Source organism: Lynx canadensis, chromosome B4 (genome assembly GCF_007474595.2).
Source record: "Lynx canadensis isolate LIC74 chromosome B4, mLynCan4.pri.v2, whole genome shotgun sequence".
Classification (NCBI taxonomy): domain Eukaryota; kingdom Metazoa; phylum Chordata; class Mammalia; order Carnivora; family Felidae; genus Lynx; species Lynx canadensis.
In genome coordinates this window covers 21,757,999-21,784,643 of record NC_044309.1, presented here as the reverse complement: position 1 = coordinate 21,784,643, position 26,645 = coordinate 21,757,999, and positions in this window count along the sequence as shown.

Sequence of the window (26,645 nt, the reverse complement as noted above, 5' to 3'; positions counted from 1 at the left end):
TAAAAGAGAAGTATTGATTTTCCCTAAAGGAGATAATTTAGGTTCAGCTGCAGTAACAGCAGGTTCTGATATTTTTATATTCGTACTCAGGCACCTGACATTTAGGTTTTATTCAAATATAGAGTTGTAAATATAACACGAACTAGTTATCACACAGCTCTTAAATACTGAGATCTAATTACTTCTTTCCAAGTTTAACAACTCTACTTGGTCAAGGTTCTGACCAGTTAGCTTCTTGACAAAGGCACGAAATCTTACCTTCCCAAATTATGGCCATGAATAGTTTCCACTGAGTGATTAAAAAAAAAAATTTGTGTTTGGATGCCTGGGTGGCTCGGTCAGTGGCGCATCAGACCCTTGACTTCGGCTCAGGCCATGATCTCACGGTTCATGGGTTCGAGCCCCACATCGGGCTCCATGCTGTCAGCTTGGGATTCTTTCTCTCTCCCTCTCTCTCTGCCACCCCCCCCCCCCCTGCTTGCTCTCTCTCTCTCTCTCTCTCTTTCTCTCCCTCTGTCAAAACAAAACCAAAAACAAGCAAACAAAAAACAGAACAAACAAACAAAAAACTCAAAGTAGCTGAAACAGTAAGAGATGAATGGCTAACATGACTGACTGCTTAGAGGTAGGGTTGGCTTCAAGGGTGGTTTGACTCAGTTACTCACCAATGTCATCCAAAACCAGGTTTCCTTCTGCACCTGTCTGCCCTTGTCAATGCCAGCTTTACTTCCAGTGGCCCTGCTTTGGCCATCCCCAGCTGCCCGCTCCCATTCATATCTAAGGAAAGAGAAAGAAAATGGTCATCCAAAATTCTTCCAGAAGACAGAGGACACTTCCCTCCCAGAAATGCCTCAGCAGACATGGTCTGACGGCTTACTGCCCACCCCTGATGCAGTAAGTCAGGCCACAGAAGGGGACCCCAATTGTGACTTTAGGCCCAAGCTACATGCCCCATCTCAGTAACTGGAAGTGAAATCAACTGCCCCCTAGTAAATGAGCTGCATGCAGGAGGTATGGACACCCGTGCAAAACCCAGGGCTCTTGAAGGAAAGGAAGACAGTATCAGCTGCAGCAGGAGGGCGGAAGGAATATACACTGTTTCATATACCTGACTGTATACGGGGAACTCTGGAACCAAATTGCTTAAGTTTGAATCCAGGCCCTCCTGCTTGTTAGCTGCCTGACCGTGGGCAAGTCGCTTGTCTTCTCTTGTCAGGTAACAAATGGGTCAGTGATGTGCTTCATCGCTCATATCGGCGTTTTTCTAAAATCCACGACATTAGGGAGCCCGGGTGGCTCAGTCGATAAGCATCTGACTTTGGCTCAAGTTATGATCTCACAGTAGTGAGTTCAAGTCCCACATCGGGTGAGCACCAGCCCAGCTTCGGGTAAAAACACGAGCCCTGGGTGAGCCCCGCTTCTCTCTCTCTCTTTCTCTCTCCCTCCCTCTCTCCCTCCCTCCCTCTCTCTCACTGCCCCTCACTCACTTGTGCCCTCTCTCTCTCTCTTTAAAAGGAGTAAATAAATAATAAAATCCACGACATTTCACCAAGATTCATCATATTCTTCCTTTGCGATAGGCATTTAGAATTAGAAAGAACACAAAAGTGAACCAAATAATGTTCTACTTCAAAGAGCTAACAACTCAGGAGAGGAAATAAGAGGTTAGAAATGGTAATAAAAGAAGGGATAAATTACATTAAAAAGATGTGTTTCCTAAAATGCATTCTTCTCTTCTTTTTTAATTTTTTTAAAGTTTATTTATTTGCTTTGAGAGAGAGAGAGAGCACAAGCAGGAGAGGAACAGAGAGAGAGAGAGAGAGAGAGAGAGAATCCTAAGCAGGCACCATACTGTCAGCACAGAGCCAGATTCCAGGCTTGAACCCACAAATCCCTAAGATCATGACCTGAGCCGAAATCAAGAGTCAGAGGCTTAACCAACTGAGCCACCCAGGCACCCCATAATGCATTGTTTTTTCTAATTAAATAGTCTTTAAGTACAAGCATGTTTTTTAGTGTTTTACAAATCCTATACAAAACTGATATAATTTTTTTCTGGATAGCCATTCATTAGTGAGAAATGTCAACAATAATTAATAATCAGACAATAAACCTACCAAAAATCAACAAGGAGTAACCAAATTTCAGCTATAAAGTATATAAAATATAATGTTCCCCATTCCCTAATATTAAAGAAAATGGAGAGGAGCAGAGGTGAGGACCGTTCAAAACTCACTGGACTCTTTCCTTGGAAGTATAATCGTGCTTACAGGAAGTATGTGACAATTGGAGACTCTGTGACTGTGACGTCACAAAACGACCCTCGCCGTGGAAACTTAGGAAGTTGCCATTTCCGGGCCTCGAGTCTGGCCCAGCTCTTGCCGAGGGTGCGAATGGACAGATTCCCTTGGTCCTAAAGAGTTTATTCTCCTGGAGCAAAACTGGAGCTAAGAGTTTGCTTTTTAAACACCCTTAATGGGCAAACAGTATGTCAGCAAAGAGACTCAGTAACATCACCCTTAGGGGGGAGCTACTGCGCCTTTCGCTCGCGGGGGTGACCTCCCTCCCTCAAGGCCGGGCTGGCCCCAGGACTCCACACAGCTCGCAGCCACTGCTTTCCTTTCAACCCCAAGTCCTCAGAATTGTGAACACTGTCCTCTTTACTGAATATTTTCCCTTTGTTAAAAACTAGAGTCATAGTAAGCTAACAGTTCTGCGGGGCGGAATAGTCCAGCTAAATTAACACCAGGTGGAAGGTGCATATTGTCTTTGCTCCAAAAGAGCAGAGAAAAATGTTCACCGCCATTTGCATTCACTGATACGCCGCGTAACTTCTTGATAGCCTTTTGGCAATTCATGAATAAAATTTGCAGGGCAGGAGAGACAGGTAATGTTCGTGCGCACCTAAGATCTTTAGAATGGAACCCACAGCACAGAAGCTAACTGGCATTATTTCTGCCAAGCTGTGAGAGCCCGGGGGGGACAGAGCTTTTCCTGTTCTGGGTCCCCGGTGCGTGGCTCGGATTAATACCTCAATAAGCGTATGCCGAGTGGAGTTCAGTTTTGCCAGAAGGCTTGCAAACCAACCCAGAGTAGATGTGACCGAGAAAACAATGACGTGAGAGATACAAATGGGAGGACTGAAGTGGAGCCTGGAGAAGGTTTACAACTGAAACGTTATCTCAAGAAGGGAGTGTCTAGGCAGAGGTCCCTCAGAGCCAACAACCACGACCGGTGTGGGGGGAAAAGAAAAAGTCCACAGCATTCCGGAAGTGAGAATTGCAGAAGACCGTCCGGGTCCTCTTGAGTCAACCCTTGATCTTACAGGTGAGAAGAGAGAACGAGGTCCCCAGAGGGAAGCCACTTGCCAGAGTCTCTTAGCTGACTACAGGCAAAGGCGAGACCATGAATGATTTCATCCCGGGGTGAATCCCAACTCCATGTAACAGAGGCCACCTCACCCATCCCGGGCATGGAGGACAGGCCTGGCTTGTCAGCAGAGAGGCTTCTTGAAAAACCAAGCGCCAGCTCAGAGTTCACGTCGGAGTTTCATTGATCATTTCCGGGGCTAGGGCAAATGGCTCAGCGTCCAGTTAGAAATGCAATATTGGGGCCCCTGGGTGGCTCCGTCGGTCGACCGTCCAACTGCATTCAGCTCAGGGTGTGATCTCAGGGTTCGTGCGCTCGAGCCCCGAATCGGGCGCACTGCTGTCAGCATGCAGCCCCATGTGGATCCTCTGTCCCACTCTCTCTCTCCATTTCCCCCACTCATGCACTCTCAATCTCCCTCTCTCTCTCTCAAAAATAAACATTAAAAAAAAAAAAAAGAAATACGATACAATAAAAAAAATAACACTTTATCCGTTAGAAATAAGGAAACAGTGAGTCTCCCCCCATTCCCCTTGTGCCCTGACTCACCAAAGTCCATTGCAGGAGACCATGGCCAGAACCCCCTACAGAGAAAGAAAAGGCCAAGAGAGAGGCTTTAGGTCTCCTAAAGGAAGACCTAAACTCTTAGGAAGACCCAAAACTCTTCCTTTAGGTCTTTTGAGGACTCTGGGCTCCAGAGTTTCTAAAAGACCTAGATTATTAGAAATGCTTTGATGGGGTAACGCAAGTTGAAATCAGAAGCCGTGTGAACGCGCAAAGAAGATATTGCCAGACACATGTATGAGATTCATCAAAATCCCAGAGTGAAAAAGGGATGCCATTTAGCAAAAGCCAACCACCCTGTCAGCCTCGTCAGGTGATTCCTCACATTCTCGTTCCAGCGTATACTTTTTTGTAAATGTTTATTTATTTATTTATTGAGAGAGAGAGAGAATAGGAGCAGGGGAGGGGCAGAGAGAGAGAGAGAGAGAGAGAGAGAGAGAGAGAATCCCAAGCAGGCTCCATGCTGTCAGCACAGAGCCTGACGTGGGGCTTGAACTCACAAACTGTGAGACCATGACCTGAGCCACAATCCGGAGTTGGACACTCAACCGACTGAGCCACCCAGGTGCCCCCCGATGTATACTTTAAATATCTACAACAAATTCCTAAGCTGTACGGTGAACAACAACCTGTCAGATGGTCATTTTTTAACAGACACTGAAGCAAATAAATGCATGGCTCCTGCTTCCATTCATACACTCAATCTATCATTCAATCCTGAATTGATGAGCCATTTATCAAGTGATCAGTGTAACAGGCACTGCGATTCTAAGCTTTTAAGATAACAAACAATCCTTCCCTCCCGGACTTCCAATTCCAGACAGGGTGATAGAGAAGAAACCAAATTACGACTTTGAGATGAGAAAGTGCTTTAACAGCAGGATGATGGCAAGGTCAAGGGAGAACAGAGGAGTGAGGGAATCCTCTCTGATAATACGTGGGGATGTTCACTCAGTTAGATTTCTGGGGCCGAAGACTCCCTGTTGACTCATTTCATAAACTAACAGTCATGCAATTTTCTCTCTAATGGTAAAACCTCCAACAACGTTAATTCCAAATTCGCCGGGTTGGTACTTAATAAACACTTGTGGAATTGAATTTTGTCTCTCCCTCCCTCCCTGACCTTCTACCTCTTTCAACCTAACAAGACCCTTGTTTAACTTGCTAGCTATAAGAAAATGCCCTTGCAAATTAGCAAGATCGTACATTACAACCTGAAGTAAATAGATTTCCTCATATGGTCGGAAAGCTGGAAATACAGGTCAGCTGTTCTCCAGTTAACAGAAGAGTCTTCCAAGATGGTTACATACGTTTTTAAAATCTGTTGTTGAATCCTAGAACAGGGGGAATTTGGAGATGACATAGACCGACTTTCTTATTTTTGCACAAGTATACTGAGACCTATACTGATTGAATGAAATAGCCAAGCTCATAAAATTAGCATTAGAAGGTACCTGGCAACCTTTCATTATTGTTGTCACAGAACTCACAGTCACTGCCTTCCAGTTACTCAAGGTTTTAGAGCCGTCAACAAGAGCATTCTTGGGGATTCTTGGGGATACTCCATATGGAAGTTACATTTAACTCATCAGCCTACCAAGCTTTGACTCGTCACCAGCAAGGATCTGGTTCCAGCTCACCTCGGCCACAACCCTCTCCGTGCTCGGCCCCTAGTCCCAATCACTACCAACAAGGGCATCTCATCTAAAACCCCACTTTCAGACACCCCACCTACCTCCCATCGGCTCGCTCTCCCACACCCCAACTCCAGCAGTGTTTGACTCTATTGGCACATCATTTCCATTGTTCGTTCCCCCTCTCACAGCCTCACTTTTCTTCACACTCGGCTCAAATTCCGTGATCGACAGGGTAAGCGCCCCTTGCCAAACACCCCCAACACCATATTCATTACTCCTTCACTCATAACTACCTGAAAAACTCCATCCTTGACCACATCTGACTCTCTCTGTCTCCACTCCTCACCTGCACCTGTGCAACTAAGGAAGCCACAGTCATGCCGACTGCTCTTTCTGCAAAATCACGACCACAAGCGACAGGCTGACCCTCAACACTGCCTGCCAGTTGTGCGCTTTTAGCAAGTGTGCTCTCCTAAACAAATATTCCACACCTTCTCTCTTCTCAAACCTCCCAAACCCCTTACCCTCTGCAAGATCAGCTGAGTGCTTCTTATTTCAATGAGACAAAATGCGATCCCTGTCCACAAATCTACTAACTTTTTGTAGCTGTAGCCATATTCCTTGTCTTCGCTTTTGAAACAATGAACTTGGTCCTTGTGCATTAGATCTCACCCCCTCTTTCCTACTCAACAATTTCAGTTCTGCAAATATCTCCTTTCTCCTGCGTCAACTTTTCTTTCTCTACAGAATCTTCTCCATCAGCATTTACACATGCTTCCATCTTAAAATGTCTCTGTGGTCCCCACATTTCTGTCTAGGTACTATACCACTTCTCTGTTTTCATCAAAGTCACCCACGACCTCTAAATGATCAAATCCAGTCATCAGTTTTTATTCTTTCTCTTCATTATCAGCAGGATTTGACACATATAACCTCATTTCCTCCTTGAAATATTTCTTCTCTCGGTTTCTGGACAACACGCTCTTGCTCTCCTTCTTCATCCTTGGCCCCTTAGTCTCAGCCTCTTTGATGGATCCTCTTCTTGCCAACTTACAAATGCTACAATGTCCTAGGGCTTTCTTCTTGAACCTCTTCTCTACCTACCACTTTTTTTTAATGTTTATTTATTTTTGAGAGAGGGAGAGAGAGAGAGAGAGAAAGAGAGAGCAAGGGAGGGGCAGAGAGAGGAGACACATAATCTGAAGCAGGGTTCAGGCTCTGAGCCATCAGCACAGAGCCTGATGCGGGACTTGAACCCATGAGCCGTGAGATCATGACCTGAGCCGAAGTTGGATGCCCAAATGACTGAGCCACCCAGGTGTCCCACCCCTTTTTCTTTTTTTAATGTTTATTTATTATTTTGAGAGAAAGAGAGCATAGGCAGGGGAGGGGCAGAGAGAGAGGGAGAGAGAAAATCCCAAGCAGGCTTCATGCTGTCAGCACAGAGCCCAACACAGGGCTCCGTCTCACAAATGGTGAGATCATGACCTGAGCTGAAATGAAGAGTCACACATTTAGCTGACTGACCCACCCAGATACCCCTCTACCTATCACTCCTGCGATGATCTCAGCCTGCTGGCTCTAAATACCATCTAAATGTTCATGGCTCATCGATTTATACATCTAGTCAAACTCTGAACCCCAGACATACCTATCTAACTTATATTTCCCCTTGGAAATTAACTTAAGCTTTCCAAACAGAACATTAGCCCTCCCCCCAAAACAAGCCACGAATCCTCCTCATTCTCCTCCCCATCTTAGTAAATATCAACTTGGCTCATTTCATTGTTTGGGCCAAGCCTTACAAATCGTTCTCAGTGTATTTTTTTCCGTCATTGCAGCTCACATCCAATCTATAAGTAGATCTTGGTGACTGTAGCTTCAATCCATTTCTAGAATTCTATCAGTCTCTATCACCCCCAGTTTATCCCCTGGACTATATAAAAGCAATCTCTTCACTGCTCTTTTTCTTCCACTCTTGCCTCCCTACAGTTTTTTTTTTTTTTTTCTCCACAGAACAACCAGACTGAGACATTTCAAATATAAGTCTAATAAATGATGTAATTTCAATGGTTAGATAAGTCTTTTCAATGACTTCTCAAAGTAAGTCTCAAAGTAAAGTGGAAACTTTCTTGGGTTGGTTTGTTTGTTTGTTTGAAGTAGGCCTCATGCCCAGCATGGAGCCCAACATGGGGCTTGAACTCACAACCTTGAGAGCAAGACCTGAGTTGAGATCAAGAATCAGATGCTTGACCGACTAAGCCACCCAGGTGCCCCAAATTGGAAGTTGTTATGATTATTTCTAAACCCCAACATTATCTGGCCCCACTTCTCTGCCTTCATCACCGACATTGCCCTGGCTCTCTTCCTTCGATTCATCACCACCCACCTTGCTATTCTTCCAATTCGCCAAGCATGCTCCTATTTCGGGGCCTCTCAATTATTTCTTTTCTATTGCATGGACACCCCTTCCCTCACATGGCCAACCCCCTGGTGGAATGTTATCTTTTCAGAGTATCTGTCCCTGACTTCCCATCATCTGCTGTGGGAACTGTCCCCAAATTGGTGATTTACACACATTACTATTATCCCTTATAATTCTGGAGATGAAATGAGCATGAAGGAGAGTGAGAGACCACGCAGCCCTGTGGTAGCCAGCCTCTGCGATGGCTGCCCGTGAGCCTCACCTCCTAGTACTAATACCCTTGTGTGGTCCCCTCCCACACTGAACCTGACTGACCTGTGTGACCAACAGAATATTGTGGAAACTACATGCATGATTTGGACACCAGCTTATAAAAAACATTGAGCTGATACTTTGATGTGTTTGGGATCATCTCCAAGGGAAGCAAACTGCCATGCGCTGAGGCCATGAAGCACCCCGATGGAGAGGTCCGCACTGCGAGGAACTGAGGCCTCCTGCCAAAGGCCAGAACCAGCTTACCAGCCTGTGATGGAACCAACTCCGGACCTACTCACACTTTCAGATGGCTGAAGCCTCAGCCGACATCTTGAATGCCCACTTATAAGAGGCTCTGAGCCAGAACCACCAGGCTAAGGTGCTCTGAAATTCCTTACCCACAGAAACCGTGTGAGCGAAGAGTATATTACTGTTTCAAGTCTAGGAGAGGTTTGTTGCATGGCAATAGCAATAATTTACTAATACACAGTGCTGTCTGAAAGAGCCTCCCCTACCAAACCTGAGCACTCTTAATCTCTCTCCTCTACCTTATTTTTTTCCATTGCATTTATCACCATCTGACATAGTATGTATGTTTGTTCGTCTATTTGTCTCCTTCCCCTTTCACCCTCTAGATTGTAAACTTTGAAAGAAAAATAATTTTGTCTGTATTTTTCCCTGTTATAGTCTCAGTGCCTATAACTGTGCCTGGTACGTAGTAGACACTAAAATAAACCGTATTACTCATTCTCTTTATCATCAACATATACTTATTATTGCTGACTCCTTAAGACAGCATATTATTACCCTGGTGATTTACTGTAATATTTATTTATTTAACAAATATTTATTGAATACCTATTCCATGCAATTATAATAATAGGTAAAAATCCAAATGCAGTATATGTATGGTTTCACTTGATTTTCAAAACAGCCACATGCCAGATATTATCAAGAGTCTGATGTCGGACGTACGAAGTTTGAGCTGCCTGTGAGACATCCAAATGGAAACCTCAAGTGGACAACTGGATTATAAGTCTGGAAAACAAGGCAGAGGTCCAGGGTGTGGACACAATTGGGGCATTTAAACTCATGGGACTGAAGAAGCATAGTTAGTTAGAGAAGAGAAAATGAATGATGGAGAATCGCGGAAGTACTGTAATAGCAACCCGGAGGAAGGGGAGGGACAAGCGAAGGAGACTGAGAAGCACCAGCCAGCAAGGTAGAAAGAAAACAAGGAACCTACAGTGTCTTGGAAGGTGAAATAATATACTTTAAGGAGAAAGAGATCGGCTTATCAAATGCTGCTGGGAAGTAAATTCAGATGAAGACACACAACAGGCCATTGGAATACAATGTGAAAGCCTTGTTAGTGAGTTGGTGGGGGAGAGGAATGGAAGCCGAATTGCAGAGGGGTGAAGGACAGGAAAAGGAGGGAATGACTAGAGACAACTCTTCTGAGAGGTGCAGAGGAATGTGGCAGTACCCAGAAGGATACGTGGGGTCAAGAGAGGCACTTTAAGATGGAAAAAACGACAGCATGTTTGTTTGCTGATAGTATTAATATATTAAACAAGAATCCAGACAGATATTGGAACAGAGTCCTTGATTAGGTAGGAAGGAAAGGATCTACTACACCAGAGGGGGGCGTGAGATATGACTTGAGATAGAAACAAAGTCAGTTCTTCCACAGGACCAAGAGGACTACAAGGGATCAGGTGGAAGGGGGAATGTGTGGAAAGAATCTTCTCTTTGCTCCCATTTCCTCAGTAAAATACTATGTCATCCAGCTGAGAGGGAGAAGATGTTAAGAGTTTGAAGGGAAAGGAGGAAGTGTGGAAGATTTATCTAGAACAGCTGGAAAGGAAACAGACTACATAATTATGGTAGTCATGACCTATAGCTCTAGGACCTCACCTAAGATTCATGCCGTGTATAAATGTCCCCAAAATTCATAGGTTGAAATCCCAGTGTCTGATGTGATAGTATTAGGATGTGGGGCTTTGGAGAAGTGCTTAGGTAATGGGGGTGGAGCCCTCACGGGCTTAGCAGTCTTATAAAAGAGACCCCAGAGAGCTCCTGGTCTCCTTCTACCATGTGAGGATACAGCCAGAAGGCACCAGGTATGAGCCAGGGAGAGGGCTCTCACCAGAATGACCATGTTGGTGCCTTGATCTCAGACCCTCCAGCCTCTGGAACTGTACAAAATAAATTTCTGTTGTTTATATGCCACCCCATCTGTGGTATTTTGTTTTAGCAGCTAGAATGGACTAAAACAGTCCATGAATTTAACAAGCATGTTTTTCTCAAGCCCTGTCCAGCTGCAATGGGTGAAGAGTTGAACTTTTCACCAGGGGGAACAATGCAATGGACGTTGTGTGCATGATGGACCACGGATCCTCAGCCGGGCAGAGTGGGACAGAGCAAAAGTGGTATTGGAGGTCCCAACGGGTCCAACCATTATTGGAGTTAGAATCCCGAAACCTTGGGGCGCCTGGGTGGCTCATTCAGTTAAGCGTCTGACTTCAGCTCAGGTCATCACCTTGCGGATTGTGGGTTCAAGAGTCCCATGTCAGGCTCTGGACTGACAGCTCAGGACTGGAGCCCTACTTTGGATTCTCTCTCTCTCTCTGCCCCTCCCCTGCTCACGTTCTGTCTCTCAAAAATAAACATTAAAAAAAAAAAAAAAAAAAAGAATCCCAGAATCCCAGAGGAAATGAGTTAGACAGATACAAGATGATGGTTAGAGAGTGGGGCTGCTTACAATGGGAACTTTGGAATGTTATCACTGGTAACAAGAAGATCAAGACAATGAACAAGGGGAACGTGATGAGGAAGGGTTGGACCCAAGGCCATTCCACGAGGGGAGGTAACAAACTGGGAGATCAAGGAGTTAAAAGCACAGACATTTATGTCACAAGAATGATGACAGGACTGTCCTTAAACGAGTTAGTGTGTCAGGAGCTAATGTCCTCAAGGAATGAGCAGGAATGACCCATGGTCTGCAACAAGGAGCGGCAGTGGGTGGCAGTGTCTGTCTTTTTTTTTTTTTTCTTTTTGATAATTTTTTTTAAGTTTGTTTATTTTTGAGAGAGAGAGAGAGAGTGAGGGAAGGGCAGAGAGAGGGGGATAGAGGATCTGAAGCCGGCTCTGTGCTGACAGTACAGAGCCCTATGTGGGGCTCAAACTCAACAACCGCGAGATCATGACCCGAGCCAAAGTCAGATGGTTAACTGACTGAGCCACCCAAGCCCCCTGGCAATGTCTCTTGATAGGAGACTCGGGGCTGAAAGTATTAAGGTGGAGGGGAGGAGAAAGGCCTGGAAGTGGCAGTGTGGGGAAAAGGAGGATATCCTTCCACCCGTTGTGTCCAAAGGGAGCCAGGGTGTAGGCAAGAAAAGCACGTCCTTTGAAAGATCTGCTGAGGCAGCAGTGGCCTCAGGGAAGAGCTAGGTTTCATTCAGAGCAAGAAGATGAAGGGGATAGTTTAGAGAAGAATTTGCAGAGATAGAGAAGTGAACAGAGTGAATTTCGAAGAGCACAGTTGGAGTGTCAGGGATTGGGGAGAGGTAGGTGATTGTGAAATCGTGCCCCACAGGGTTGATGAGGTTAAAGCTGTCCACCAGCAAGACCATCACTGACCTGCCTTCTTCACGGGAATGTTAACCTTAACTTTAAAAAAAATTTTTTTTATGTTTACTTATTTTTGAGGGAGAGTGAGCGAGCGAGTGGGGGAGGGGCAGAGAGCGAGGGAGATGGAGAATTCCAGGCAGGCCTGCAAGGACAGTAGAGAGCCCCATGCGGGGCTTGAACTCACAACCTACAAGATCGTGACCTGAGCCCAAGTTGGACGCTTAACCGACTGAGCCACCCAGGTACCCCGAACCTTATCTTTTAGATGCAAACAGGAAGAGCTCTGGAGTTGCTACACCAGGTTGAGCTCAACCACTGACTCATACCTGCCAGATGGACCACAGGTTGTCGGACAGCGACCTCTACCTCATTATAGTGTTACAATTTCCGCCCATGCAGGAGCACAAGCTTCTCTGACATAACATATGATATGAGTAGAGGCATGTTTTTTAAGTACACCTGTGCAACCTTATGCCCGCCTTCATATGTGATGTCAAAACTCCCCTTTCTGAATATTCCTCCTAACCCAAAATGAAAGAAACCCAGTCACACCCACTCTAGGAGTCATGGCTTTGGAAGTTATTCCCCGTGACCTCCTTATCTTCTACAGATAAAGTTTCCTTTGTGTGACAACCCCACCTGGTGCAGTCTCTGTCTGTAACTCACCAGGGAGTGAACTCATGTTTAGTTCCGTTAGAGCTGGGACAAAAGAGGGCATGTTCAGAACTGAATGGAGAAGAGAACCCAGGGGTCGAGGAAAGCCTGGACACCCTGAGTCATGTCCCTTTGAGGGTGCTTGAAGTAGGAGCACCTGGGTGGCTCAGTCGATTAAGCCTCCAACTCTTGATTTCAGCTCAGGTCACGATCTCATGAGTTCATGAGTTTCAGCCCCGAGTCTGGCTCTGCGCAGACAGCATGGAGCCTGTTCGGGGTTCTCTCTCTCCCTCTCTCTCTGTCCCTTCCCTGCTTGTGCATGTGGGCCTTAATGTATGTCCTCCTTGTAAAAAAAAAAAAGGCCAAGGAGTTAATGATTTCTTTGGAGTTTTCCAGCAGGATAGATAACACCTAGGTAGTGATTATGCAGGGTCTCCATAAACGTTCTCCAAGACCACTGACCGCAAACACCTTGACATCAAACCCCCCCCCCCCCCGGGCTTCAGGTGTTGAGTGAGCTCTGAAGGACACCTGGCCCCTGTCCATGCTCGGATCAGTTCTCGGATGCCTGAGTGGACAGGTGCACCACACCACAGTCACCAATAAAAACCCAAGACCCCAAGCAAAGATGAGATTCATGCTCCTTTTCCTTTCTGAGTCTCCTGGATGGTTCATCTGTATCTGTACTCTCTATACATCCTCAATAAACTCTGCTCTCACCTCCCGCTGGCTCACATTTGCTCTCTATCCTGTGTAGAGCCAAGGACCTTCTTGGTTGGTCCCATAGGATCCTCTCTCGGTCCTCAGACCCAGGCTACGGCATCAGTTTTAGGAGCTCTCATGATTCCACACCTTCTTTCCGTTCCCTTTTTCCTAAGTCAAGACTATTCCATACAGGAGCTGCTCCTTCAGCCCAAATCCTGGAGTGAAACATCAAAGCTCACCTTCAAAGATTGCAGCATGTGAGTAAAAACTAGCCCTTTGTTGTAAACCACTGAAATTTGGTGTTTTTTTAAGTTTTTTTTTTTTTAATGTTTATTTTACTTGAGAGAGAGAGAGAGAGAAAGAGAATGAGGGAGGGGCAGAGAGGGAGACACAGAATCTGAAGCAGGCTCCAGGCTTTGAGCTGTCAGCACAGAGCCGGATGTGGGACTCGAACTCACAGACCGCGAGATCATGACCTGAGCCGAAATCGGAGGCTTAACCAGCTGAACCACCCAGGTGCCCCTGTAAGCCATAGAGGTTTCCAACCATCTGCCACTGCTGCATAATTTAGCCTCAGTGAATTAAGACAGACACCTAGAGCAGGGTCTACAAGCTGTAAAAACCAGAAAGTAAATATTTTAGGTTCTGCAGGACCTACAGTCCGTCAGGGCCACTAAACTTTGCCGTTGCCGTGCAAAAGCGTTCATAGATTCCAGGTAAACAAATGAGCATGGCAATGTTCCAATAAAACTTTCTTTACAAAAACAAGTAGCAGAACAGGTTTGACCCTCAGGGACAGATGGATGGATACTCCTGAGAAAGCGCTTTAAGTAATTTAACCAATGGCTAGAAGTTCTACAGGCAATTGCTTAAAATCACATTTGTTAATTTTACACAGCCAGTATTATTTTTGTAAGTTTTGTATTAAAGACGATACAGAACATACTTTATTGCAATAGTTCTGTTGAAAAACAAAATTCAACTGCGTAAATCTGAAGACCTAATTGGTTCTATTAAATAATTCATGAATAGGGCAGCATCCCTTATATCAAATCAGAGGGGAGCCCTGAGAAGCTGTACAACATGGAAGGTTTGGGTGGCTCCATCAGTTAAGTGACCGACTCTTGATTTCAGCTCAGGTCATGATCTCACAGTTTGTGAGTTCAAGCCCCATATTGGGTTCCATGCTGACAGTCAGAGCCTGCTTGGGATTCTCTCTCTCTCCCTCTCTCTCTTCCCCTTAAACACACATGCTTGTGCACTCTCTCTCTCTCTCTCTCTCAAAAATAAATAAATAAACTTTAAAAAAAATGGAAGGTTTCTATAGGAAGGAGGGTCAGGCAAGAGAGTTATTAGCTAAAGACAAGAAAGAATTGTTTACGGCAAGATCACTTCCCTTAGGAGGAAGGGCAGAGGGTCTTAGTATGCAAATAATCTCCTCTTCCTCTGGGGGACAGAGAAGGCCTACAGACAGAAACCTCTCTGGTGAGTATCAGAAAATTCCTGACTGACCCGTTAAGACTTACATTTCTGGGATGGGTTGAAACTGCAATTAGGTTAAGCCTTAAGCCCTGGGTTACTGACTTAAGCCTTAACCTGAGTGATGCCATTTGGGGCCCTTTGTTTTTGCTTTTTAACACTCCCTAGAGCCCATTTATTTTGTAAGATTTAAAATGGATAAAAAAAAAAAAGGCAAAGGATGGCAAATTTAATATTTCGGGATGGATAGGGAAAAAAAAAACCAACTAGAAATTATCTCTCTGCTTGCACAAAGCCTTCAGAAGCAATTGGGAAGACTCAAAAAGGAAATGAGAAGGAGAGAGAAACAGATGAATTAGGGATAAAAGGGGGAGAAATGAAAACATGAAGAAAAATAGTACAAAGGTGAGAGAAAATTGGATGTAGCTGGGATTCCTGTATTGGTTTTTCTTCCAGCACCAGAACCAGAAAGCATGCTTGTTCCTCTACTGCCCCCTTCAGTTCTTTCAGGGTCCTCGCTTGATTTTTTGCAATTGGCCACTAATGGGTTACACCGTGGGCCGCCTGGGTGGCTCAGTGGGTTGAGCATCCGACTTTGGCTCAGGTCATGATCTCACAGCTTGTGAGTTCAAGCCCCGCGTCGGGCTCTGTGCTCACAGCTCGGAGCCTGGAGCCTGCTTCGGATTCTGTGCCTCCCCCTCTCTCTGCCCCTAACCCACTCGCATTCTGTCTCTGTCTCTCTCAAAAATAAATAAACATTAAAAAAAAAAATGTAATGGGTTACAACCCCCAGGATGCAACTCTTATGAGTGATTTTCCATTTTTTTAATTTTAGCTCCATGTTGCTGAAGTCTACAGGGGTTCAAAAATGGCAGGATATATGTAAGTCATTTGAGTAAATGAGATTTTGGATGGGCAGGGTGTGGTAGGAGATGAGGACAAGACCAAACAAAGACTGAGGATAAATAGGGGCCAAGGTTAACATGGGGAGGGGGAGAGATACTGAGCAGGAGTGGGGGTTCAGGGACAGAGGTAGTTTAGAGACTGAGCCTGATTCTATAAATTAAAGAACCGGGGTTGCATGTAGCTGAGCAATTCCACGAACGTGGCAAGGTAAATTGATAAAATATTAACTACGACTGGGATCTGGAGGTAGGAAATGCAAACAAAATGATGGCATGACAGGCAGTTCCGGGTAGATCTGGGATGGAAAATCAGGGCCTGCGCTTGATCAGTCTGGTCGGGGAATCAGTGGGAATAAGATCATGGGCATATAATCTTCTCATAAGTTAGCCAAATCCATGCTATCATTGCATCATGGTCACCTGTCTAAGAGTCTGTCTACATTGTGAGCAACTTGAGGTAGAAACAAGTCTTTTTCCACCGTTGTAAACCCACCACTCATTACAGTAGCTGTCCAAAAGCTAGCACTCAATGGATTTGTGTTGAATTACATTATTTCCTTTCAATAATAAAGAATTTCCGGGGCACCTGGACGGCCCGGTCAGCAAAGCGTCCGATTCCTGATTTCAGCTGAGGTCAGGTCGTGATCTCACCATTGGTGGGATTGAGCCCCGTGTGGGGCTCCGCAATGAGAGCACGGAGCCTGCTTGGGATTCTCTCTCCCTCCCTCTCTGCCCCTCCCCTGCTCACCTGTGCGTGCACGCTCTCTCTTTCTCTCCAAATAAAAAATCAATAAACATTTAAAAAATTTCCTAATTTTTTTATAGGAAATTGTCAGTTCGTTGGAATGGGGAGGGAGAACGCTTTGCCCTGGGAATCTCTGAGAGTTTGCCACCGTTTTCCATGTCTTCATCCTAAAGCTACCCTCCTTCCTGTCAATCGACTGTCGGCCGTCTACTACTTACCAGCGCGGGAGTCCAAAACAAATGGTAAAAGCTTCGCTCTCATCACCACAGCCGTAATGTACATTTGGTTTCATGCTGAATCCACGCTGAAATTCAGGGCTATGGCCACTCCGAGTCTCCCAGCTGATGTGTTTCCTGAGCACAGGAAGTGTCCATTGTCACCCTGTGAGAAGTAAGGGAGATGATTCTTTTTCAGAAATACCAAATAAAGGCTGTGCTATCTAATTAATAGGTTTACAACCTATTGAAAATATGTGAGAACCCCCTTCCCCCCCCACCACCACAATGAAGTCCCAAACCCTTAGACACTTCACTTCCTATTTCTTCTTCCCCTCTCTGATTTGTGGCCTTATTTTTGCAGGCTTTGCAATAAGCAGGCACCAAAGAACACAGAACACTGAAAGTCTCTGCCTCACCTCCGGAAATGTACACTTGCTCCAATCAGACTACTTTTTGCCTTACATGGGCGCAGGCGACATCCAGGTAAGGCTGTATGTAACCTCTGTAGCGTTCAGCCAATGAGGGACCAGGGGAGGGACTTACCTCTGTAGTGCCCAGCCAATGAGGGACCAGGGGAGGGACTTGCACACTAGGAGATAAATTGTCTGCTGTAACTGCCCCCAGTGTGCCTGTCCATCAGACACCGACTCTTGCAAGAACATTGATTAAAGCCTCGCCTCACTGTGCTCCAAGTCTCTGCATCCTTTCTTTGATTGGGTCAGTGGGCTTATTTCTCATAACCCCCCCATGGCATCTCTTCTTGGCAAGTCAGGCCCAGTCCAGGAGTGGATGACGGAGCAAGCACTTACTAGGTGTACATTATGACCTACAACATCTAAGCTATTCACATGGTGAGATGCTTTTGCTTCTAAAAACAACACTGTACATAATAGTAGAGGCTATGTTGTCAAGGTAAGAAAAATTAAACAGGGGCACCTGGCTGGCTCAGTCCATGGAGGGTGAGACTCTTGATCTTGGGGTTGTGGGTTCATGCCCCACATTGAGTGTAGACACTACTGAAAAAATAAAATATTAACAAAAATTAAACAAAAACTAGGATAATCAAATGGAACAGTTCACTACAAAAACAGCCATGCCTGCTGTATTCCTAAGTTTTGCTCTTCTCTGATGATTGAGAATACTTCACTTGACTAACACATGGGCAATTCCCTTCTTTTGTTAATTGAGATAAAAACGACATGTAACGTCGTGTAGGTTTAAGGTATACAATGTGTTGATGTGATACACTTAAATATTGCAACATCATTACCATCGTAGCCTTAGCTGCACATTGCAATTCCCTTTTTATTCAAGTCAGAGGTCCCTCACCCAAGGTCCCTCCCTGAGCCTCTCCTCCACATTCCCACAACTGGACCTGTGCCCCTGCTTCATCCACATGACAGCCATCTATTGCATTGACCTCCATCACCACCCTGTGAATTCCTTCCGGGCAAGAACTCGTTCTTAACTGCCTCTGTCGCTTCCACCCAAACACCTGGTAGACTCTCACTAAGTGTGTTTTAAATCACTCATTCATTCATTGATGATTTATGGAGTCAAAGAAATCACAAATTCAATTTTAGGCAGCTTTGGAGTCCTGCTAGTCACATCAACTCTGAGAGAAACAAAGTAGCCCCACAGACTTTTCTATCACCCTTAGCTGTTGGGATCCCATGGATTGAGATCCCATGGACCTCTCAGGCATCGATGAGAGAAATGTCAAAGAAGTCATAACGATGCAGTAATGGATATTTTTCCCTTCTGGCGTCGTACTCAAGGGATGTCATTTGTGGTTTCTGAGCTTAGGACCATGGAAAGAGCAATGTGGAGATTGCTTGTGCTCTGGCTTGCTTTAAGGTCACAGTGACCTTGGAACAGACTTCCTATGATCTCTTTTGCCCAAGAAGTAGTTATTGTTACTTGATCCTTATACCCTCGGCCGTGGAAAGGCAGAGAAACTTTCTGGAGTAGCCGTAAGATAAAATAATAGTTTAAAAATTTTTCTTAATAAGGTAATAAAAATAGTAAAATTAGTTTTTAATTTTGATTCTTTTCTTCTCAAAAGAACACTTTGTTTCAAGATCCCCTGCAGCAACCTTTCAGGAGAGGCATACGTAAATGAACTGCATGACCGTACTCTTTATGTGTCCACCAAATCGGTAGAGGTACGTGGGTGCTTTTATGCATTCTCTTGCCAACTAAACCAAGCTTGCCCAACTGGAAAAGTTCATTTTTGAGAAAATTGGTACAAATTACAGGATACTGTTTCTCAGGGGAAAATATGGACATACACATACGTATACTTGCAGATACATCTATTGAGTCTTCCCTTGAGTCATAATTACTCGTAAAAAGAGATCAAATCAGATTCAGACCATGAGCCCTTGGAGCCCCATTAATCGGCATGTCCAGTTAATAAAGAACAATGAGCTAATTGCTTTTAATTGGCAGCGGTTCATGACAACATTGTCAAAATTCCAGCACCACTTAATCTCGCTTCTGTTTTGTTCTAAGGAGACCTTTTCCACATAGAAGATCTGTGTTACGTTGGTTGTCATGTTTCCAATGCACACATGGGCTTGTGTAACTCTCGGCCAAGCGAGAAATAGGTCAGTAGTCACTGCACTGAAATCTGAAGTACATCCCACGCTGTCAGGCAGATCATAGACACGTACCACTCACCTGTTGAAAGAAGAAAAACATTTTTAGTCAAGAGCAACTTATTCTCCTGAAGATACAGTCTAATGCAGGCAAAAAGCACGATACCAATTTTTAAAGTACACATTTAAAAAAAAATAAAAAATAAAAAAATAAACACATTTATATTAGACTCTGTGATCGTTTGGCTCTGTTACTGGTTAAATCATTTTCTTCTGACCCCAAGACTGTTATTTGAATAGCTTAAGCTTCAAGAGTTAAACACACAGACTTTGCTTTCTGGAGGTCTGGGAGTTGAAAATGCCCCTGCTATAAAACCAAAGGTAATTAATTACACAAGAGAAATTTACAGTGGCCAAAAATGACTGAAACACTTAAACTGGAAAGAATAAACTGATAATACTAAACAGTTCTACAGGGTTTTGTACGTCTTTGGAACCAAAAGTTTAGGTTCTCAATCACCACATGAGCAACAGATAATGCCTGGACACTTTCTGAGGAAAGGGAGGTAAAACTAAAAAACTTGAATCAAAAGAGTTTCCAGAAGGTTTCACCCCCTCTGTAAAAGGTAAAAATTAAAAATTTAAAAAATTTTAAAAAGCCACCCAAGAAAAGAAGACTGTTTATCTTGGCTTCAGTTGGAAAAAATAATTATCTCCCCCCAAAATATGTAGTCATGCACCTATTCCATTGTCTAGAGATGTCTGAGCCAAAAAGGTACCAAACAAACAAACAAACAAAAGTCCTACCAATCTAGAAATATCCTCGGCAGCAGGAGATTAGAAGTCACTCTGGAAGTTGTGCCAGATTCCCACCAAGAAGTCCCACTTGAGATGATTTCACAATCCAAAATTTACGAATAGTCAAAGAAACCATACTGAAAATCATCATAACATCAACACATAGTGGAAGAACTTCAGATAACAAAATTATCAGAGACATGAAACAAGTATGCCAAAATCAAAGGCAAAAGAGAACTTGGACACGAGAAAAGAATAACACTGTTTAAAAAGATAAGATAGATTTGAAAAAAATAAAATACAAGTCATACATATGAAAAATATAATCATTAAAATTAAAAACTTAGAAATGTGAAGCAGCATATTAGACACTGCTGAAGAAAAGATTAGTAAGAAAGAAGTTAACTGTGAGGAAATTGCACAGAAAGCAAGACAGGGAATCAAGGATGTGAAAAACAGGAAAAAGAGGTCAAGAAACATGGAAGATAGAAGTTCAAATATAGTTCTAACATGAGTTCCAGAAAATGAAAATAAAGAGAATGCAGGAAAGAAAATATTCAAAGAGATATGTCTTATGTTTTACCAGAATTGATAATAATCTAATCCCTTAGTTTCTAGAAGAAAAACAAACCCAAATGGGATTAATAAAAATGCACCTTTTCCTAGCATAGAAAATTCCATTCAGTGAAAAAATAAAATAAAATTAGATCCTTATCCTACACCATTTATAAATTCAAGTATAGATAAATTAAGAGCTAAATGGGGGTGGGGAGAAATACTTTAAAGCATTTAGGAGACAAAATTGGGGGAAATAGCTTTATGACCCCAAGATATGAAAAGCTTTATTAAAGAAAAAATTAGGGGCACCTGGGTGGCTCAGTTGGTTAAGCCTCTGACTTCAGCTCAGGTCATGATCTCACGGGTTGTGGGTTCAAGCCCCGAGTTGGGCTCTGCACTGACAGCTTGGACCCTGCTTGGGATTCTCTCCCTCTGTCTCTGACCCTCCCTCCCTCCCCTCTGTCAAAATACAAAAAAGTAAAAATTTTTAAAAAGAGAGAAATTCAGCACAGAGCCCACTTCAGATCCTCTGTCCCCCCCCCCCGCCCCCCTCCAGCTCATGCTCTCTCAAAACAAATAAACATTAAAAAAAATAAAAATAAAGAGAAAACTTTTAAAAGAGTTACCAAATTATTTGCTAATTAAAAGATAACATTTAAAAAACAAGAAACCACAGCCTGGGGGAAAAAATATTAGTGGCAAAATATTATAAGGGACTCCTATAAACCACTAAGAAGATAAACAATTTTTAAAAATAAGCAAAATGTGGGAAGCCTGGGTGGCTCAGTCGGTTAAGCAGCCGACTTCGGCTCAGGTCATGATCTCGTGGTCCGTGAGTTCGAGCCCTGCGTCGGGCTCTGTGCTGACAGCTCAGAGTCTGGAGCCTGCTTCAGATTCTGTGTCTCCCTCTCTCTGCCCCTCCCCCACTCACGCTCTGTCTCTGTCTCTTTCTCTCTCAAAAATAAATAAACATTTTAAAAAATAATAATAAAATAAAAATAAGCAAAATGATATAATAATGTAATTCTCAGAACAGGAAACCTGAATGGCCAATAAACATATACAAAGGTTTTTAACTTCAGTACCGATCAGGGAAATATCTATTAAACAATAAGGTATATTATTTCACACTCATCAGATTGGTCAAAATAAAAAGTTCTGGTAACTGTCAGTGAGAATGCAGAGCAGTAGGGATGCAGTTCCAGAAGACCGTGGAAAACGGGCACAACCACGTTAAGGAACAATTTGGTCATAGCTGGTCTTAGTAAAGATGTGCCTACCTTATGTAGGAGCAATTCCACTCCTACATATTTATCCCTAAGAGATTCTTGCATAAGAGATGTGGAGAAATGTCAGAGAATGTTTAACCTGATGGCTTTTGAAACTGAGAAAAATTTGAAACAACTGAACAACAGGAGAACAGCTGAAAAAGAAAATGTTTGGTCTGTTCACCTAATAAAATGCCAAACATCAGTGAAAGTGAGCGAAATAGAGCTTACCTCTGCCAACGTGGTTAAATGTCACAAATATATGATTAAACAAACAAAATTTTTTTAATGTTTGTATTTGAGAGAGAGAGAGGGAGGGAGAGAGAGAATGAGCAGGGGAGGGGCGGAGAGAGAGGGAGACAGGATCTGAAGCAGGCTCCACCCTGACAGCAAAGAGAACCGTGTTCCGGGGCTCGAACTCACAAACGTCAGATCATGCTGTGAGACGAAGTCAGATGCTCAACCGACTGAGTCACCCAGGCGCCCTACAAAAAAAGTTTTTGAAGAAGGACATATGTGGTATGACTCATATAAATTTAAAGGTATGCCAAAAAGATCATAATTTTAAGGCTGTATATGTATAGAGTAAAAGTATGAAAACTGAGGAGGGGTGACAGGGTTTCATGGGGACACCCACTGTCTTTGCAATCTTCTTTTTTTTTTTTTTTTTAATTTTTTTTTTTTCAACGTTTGTTTATTTTTGGGACAGAGAGAGACAGAGCATGAACGGAGGAGGGGCAGAGAGAGAGGGAGACACAGAATCGGAAACAGGCTCCAGGCTCTGAGCCATCAGCCCAGAGCCCGACGCGGGGCTCGAACTCACGGACCGCGAGATCGTGACCTGGCCGAAGTCGGACGCTTAACCGACTGCGCCACCCAGGCGCCCCTGCAATCTTCTTCTTAATCCAGGCGGCCAGTACTTTGAGTGTTCATTATACTGTCATTTATACTTTTTATAGGTCTACAACAGTTCATCACTTAAAAAAAATAACTCAAAAGAGATGCAAACACCCTCACCCTTCATGGAGAAACCTTGAAACAATTTCTGAATCATGACGAATGAGCTGATGTGTACTCTTGGGCCTTGCAAAGCTCTTGGGAAAAATGAAGAAAGCATGTCTGCAACCACTTGGCTTATGAGTAAAGGAACCCTTACTACTTTAAATCATTTTATCTGCTTCATGAAACATTTTAGATTTTAGCATCCCCATTGGAAGCTCCATGAGAGCATTCAAGCCTAAGAAATGGGGTCGGGCGTGGGGGGCAGGGAGAGATACTAACTGCACTAAGAAAATTTCTTTTTTTTTTTTTTTAAGTTTATTTATTTTGAGAGAGGGTGCAAGTGAGAAGGCAGGGGAGGGGCAGAAGAGGGAGAGACAGAACCCCAAGCAGATTCCACGCTGTCAGCACAGACCGCAATGCGGGGCTCACGAACCGTGAGATCATGACCTGAGCCCACATCAAGACTCGGAGGCTCAGTTGACTGAGCCACCAGACTCCCCCAAGAAAATTTCTTGTTTTATGCATTCTGATATGGCTTAAATCTTCCAGGTCCCCAAACCAGAATGATAAAATGAAACTAGAACATTTTAAAGAAGTAATTTGCACAGGAGTATCTATGAGGTTCTCTCACAGGCAAGAGGGCCACATGTTTATTTAAAATATTTCTAGAACACACTATGAAATTTATTGATACATATATAGGTGTCTCCTCTCTTCATTTCAAAACACATTGGAAGCACCTAGACCTTTATTCTGAGTGTAATAAAGTCAGGTGCTTGGGATCAGGAAACACGTATTACACAATGCCTACCCACGAGAAGTTTATGAAATAATCTACAAAACCTTTGATCCAAACATTCCAAGTCCATGTTCTACATTTTATAGACTATCTGCACACTTAAATGGCTGGCTGATGCAAGTACCTAGAGAGTAAATCTTATCATCATCAGATATAATATCCATGGGCCCATTTATGCTCACCCCAGAGTGTCCCAGCCACTGACAGAGTCAGCATTAACCTTTCTTGCTGATCATTTTGTGATCCTTAAAATACATTAAAAAAATACAGTTTTGCAATTTCACAGCAACTTCATAGTCCGCTTAGGCATTTTCTTTGCATGCCCTCTCTCCACAGTTGCTAGCCACCTAGAAAGACGTTGTCATGATCGCGTCTGGAAAATGACCCTATTCAAAGTATTACGGAACAGTTTTTACATCAGCAATCGCCAATGACAGAAGAGTCCCAGAGGATACTTACTCAGAACAGTCTCACCCGGGTCAGTCCGATCCTGTCCAGGCTGGAATGAAAAGCTTTCATTTCCATGAAGTCTTGTGAGCCCAGGAATCTTTCTGATGAACTGGTTTGAACTTTGGGAGCCTTCAAGAAGCAAATAACAGCAAAGCCTGGTCAAGTAAAGTGAGGGTGTGGGGAGGTCAGACGAGACAGCATGGAGCCCAAGGGGAAGTCAACTATAATAGTGGCTTCCGGGTCACTAGATCCAATCTCCTTGAGATGGTTATTGAGTCGAAGGGGGTTTGGTCAAATCACTTTTGTGATAGGTATGTAAGAAATACGTTAGCGGCCCAAAGTCAGTCAACTTCTTTGTGACTGGGGTTACATCTATCAAATATGACAGCACACCTTGAAGGAGTTTACAGGCTCACCCAATACCCTCATTTTACCTAAGGAGAGAATGGAGGCCAGGTGACTTGCCCAATTACAGCAAAATCGGAAAGCAATTAGCAGGGCTGCTGATAGCAAAAACGGGTCCTTCCCCCGTCCTTGTCCCCCCACCATGCTGGCACAGACGTGTGCGATGAGCTATTGGAAAAGTCTCACCTTCAGGCTGCAGGAGCCAGATGACAGAAGCCCAAACAGGAAACAGTGACCATGGCAACTTTTCTAAATATACATCTGGAGGAGGCTCTGTGATTCTTTGATTAGAGAGGTCCGTTAAGAAAAGTATCTGTCCATACACGCTTAAAGAGGCAAACAATGTGCTGTTTTCCCAAAGGAAGGCAAGAGCCGAGAGCACGGGTGACAGGTAGAGTCCCTTCTACTTGTAGGTGGACCCTGAGTCTCGAGCGGGAGAAAGTAGCTTCCTTCAAAGGCTGCCCGAGTTAGAGCTTGTGCTCAGAGATGCCGAAAGTCCAAAAGCAAACACCTAGTTTGAGTAAAGGGAATTAAGAGGGTTGCCCCTGTTCACCCTGACCACCCCACTGGGAGACACCATCCCCGCAAGAAGTGCCTTCCCAAGCAAGCAGGATAGATCTCCTTTGTGATGTGCCCCTCCACATCATCTGACCCTTCACCGCCAAGTTTACCTGGCTGAGTTGTCTCCACCTTTTTTTTTTTTTTTTCACTTGTTGCTGACAGTTGCAAGAAGAGGGCTTATTCCATTTTCCCTTCTAGGTAATAAATGTCTTACTTTAATTAGGGGCTTACTCTATGGCAGGTATAGTTCTAAGGGCTTTACATGCATTAATATTTAACCTTCATCATAACTCTATAAAGTGGATATTACTATTATCCCCATTGTACAGATGAGACACCAAAAGGTGATGGTTTTATATATATAGTACATTCAGGTGGCCCAGTACCTTCTATATAGTATAGAATGTACTCTCTCTCTCTCTCTCTCTCTCTCTCTCTCTCTCTCTATATATATATATAGTACATTCAGGACCCAGTACATTCTATATAGTATAGAATGTAGTATATATATATATATATATATATATATATATATATGTAGTACATTCAGGACCCAGGTAATTCACCTGTTCAATCCATGTGTAACCCAAAGCAGTGTTCTAATATTTGTGATTTTTTTTTTCAGGTGACTTAGAAGAAAAATAGTGCCAACGTTGGCCTGTAAAACACTTTATCTCTCTCCATATCTGTATTGGAAGCTGCTCGCGGTTCTCAAATCTTGCGTGGATACCTGTTAAATTTCACCTACACACGTGGTCGACTTTGTGGAAGTCCGAAGGTCCGTCTGCTCTTGAGACATATAGCTGCAGAATAAGAGAAGCACAGCTTCACACACTCTTCGTATTTACCCGCAGGGAGAATTCCTAGCACTTTCAAAACTCTGAGCTAGAATCTGCTTCAGCCAAAAGAAAAACCCATAAATCATTTCCAAAATGTACTTCGATTCATAAAACCGTGTGATATCTGCAACATCATTTTCTCTTCGATACTAATTCGTATCTTTGTAATGTATTCGCGATTGTATAGTCTGCCTGATAGAAGAAGAATTTCAGGCCCATGAGCATGCTTACCATGCTGCTCGTTCTCTCGGCTCTACCTGTTACCTATTTGGGAGCTCAGTAATACATCAGCTAAGAATCTTTTCAGTCGTGCTGCAGGGGAAAAAAAACCAACCCTGTAGCCGTGTATAATTCATCTCCACTGTAACTTCAAAATCAAAAGATGAAATGAAGTCAGAGCGGAAATGAAACAACATGTTACGCTCTCTCGTACGTGAATGGACTGGCCCGTAGGAACCAACAAGTTGATATTTCATTCATTTCGGACAGCTCTCGACACACTTCAGAGACCTGGATATAACAGAGCTGATTTCCTTAGTGTGAAGTGGTAAGGACCTCAGCCCTGAAGCTCAAACTAAAACGGAAAGCCATTTGAGTCACGCTTTTAACACCGGCTCACCACCTCACGTGTCCCCTGCACACAAGCAACAGAGAGGTAGCCCAGGCCAGGTTGATAAATGACAGAAAAACCGGTTCTTGTGTAAGAGGCACCGCACACCTCACCCAGTTGCATAATTAAGTATATTTGGCAAGAGATGCCCAACAAAACTGGAGGA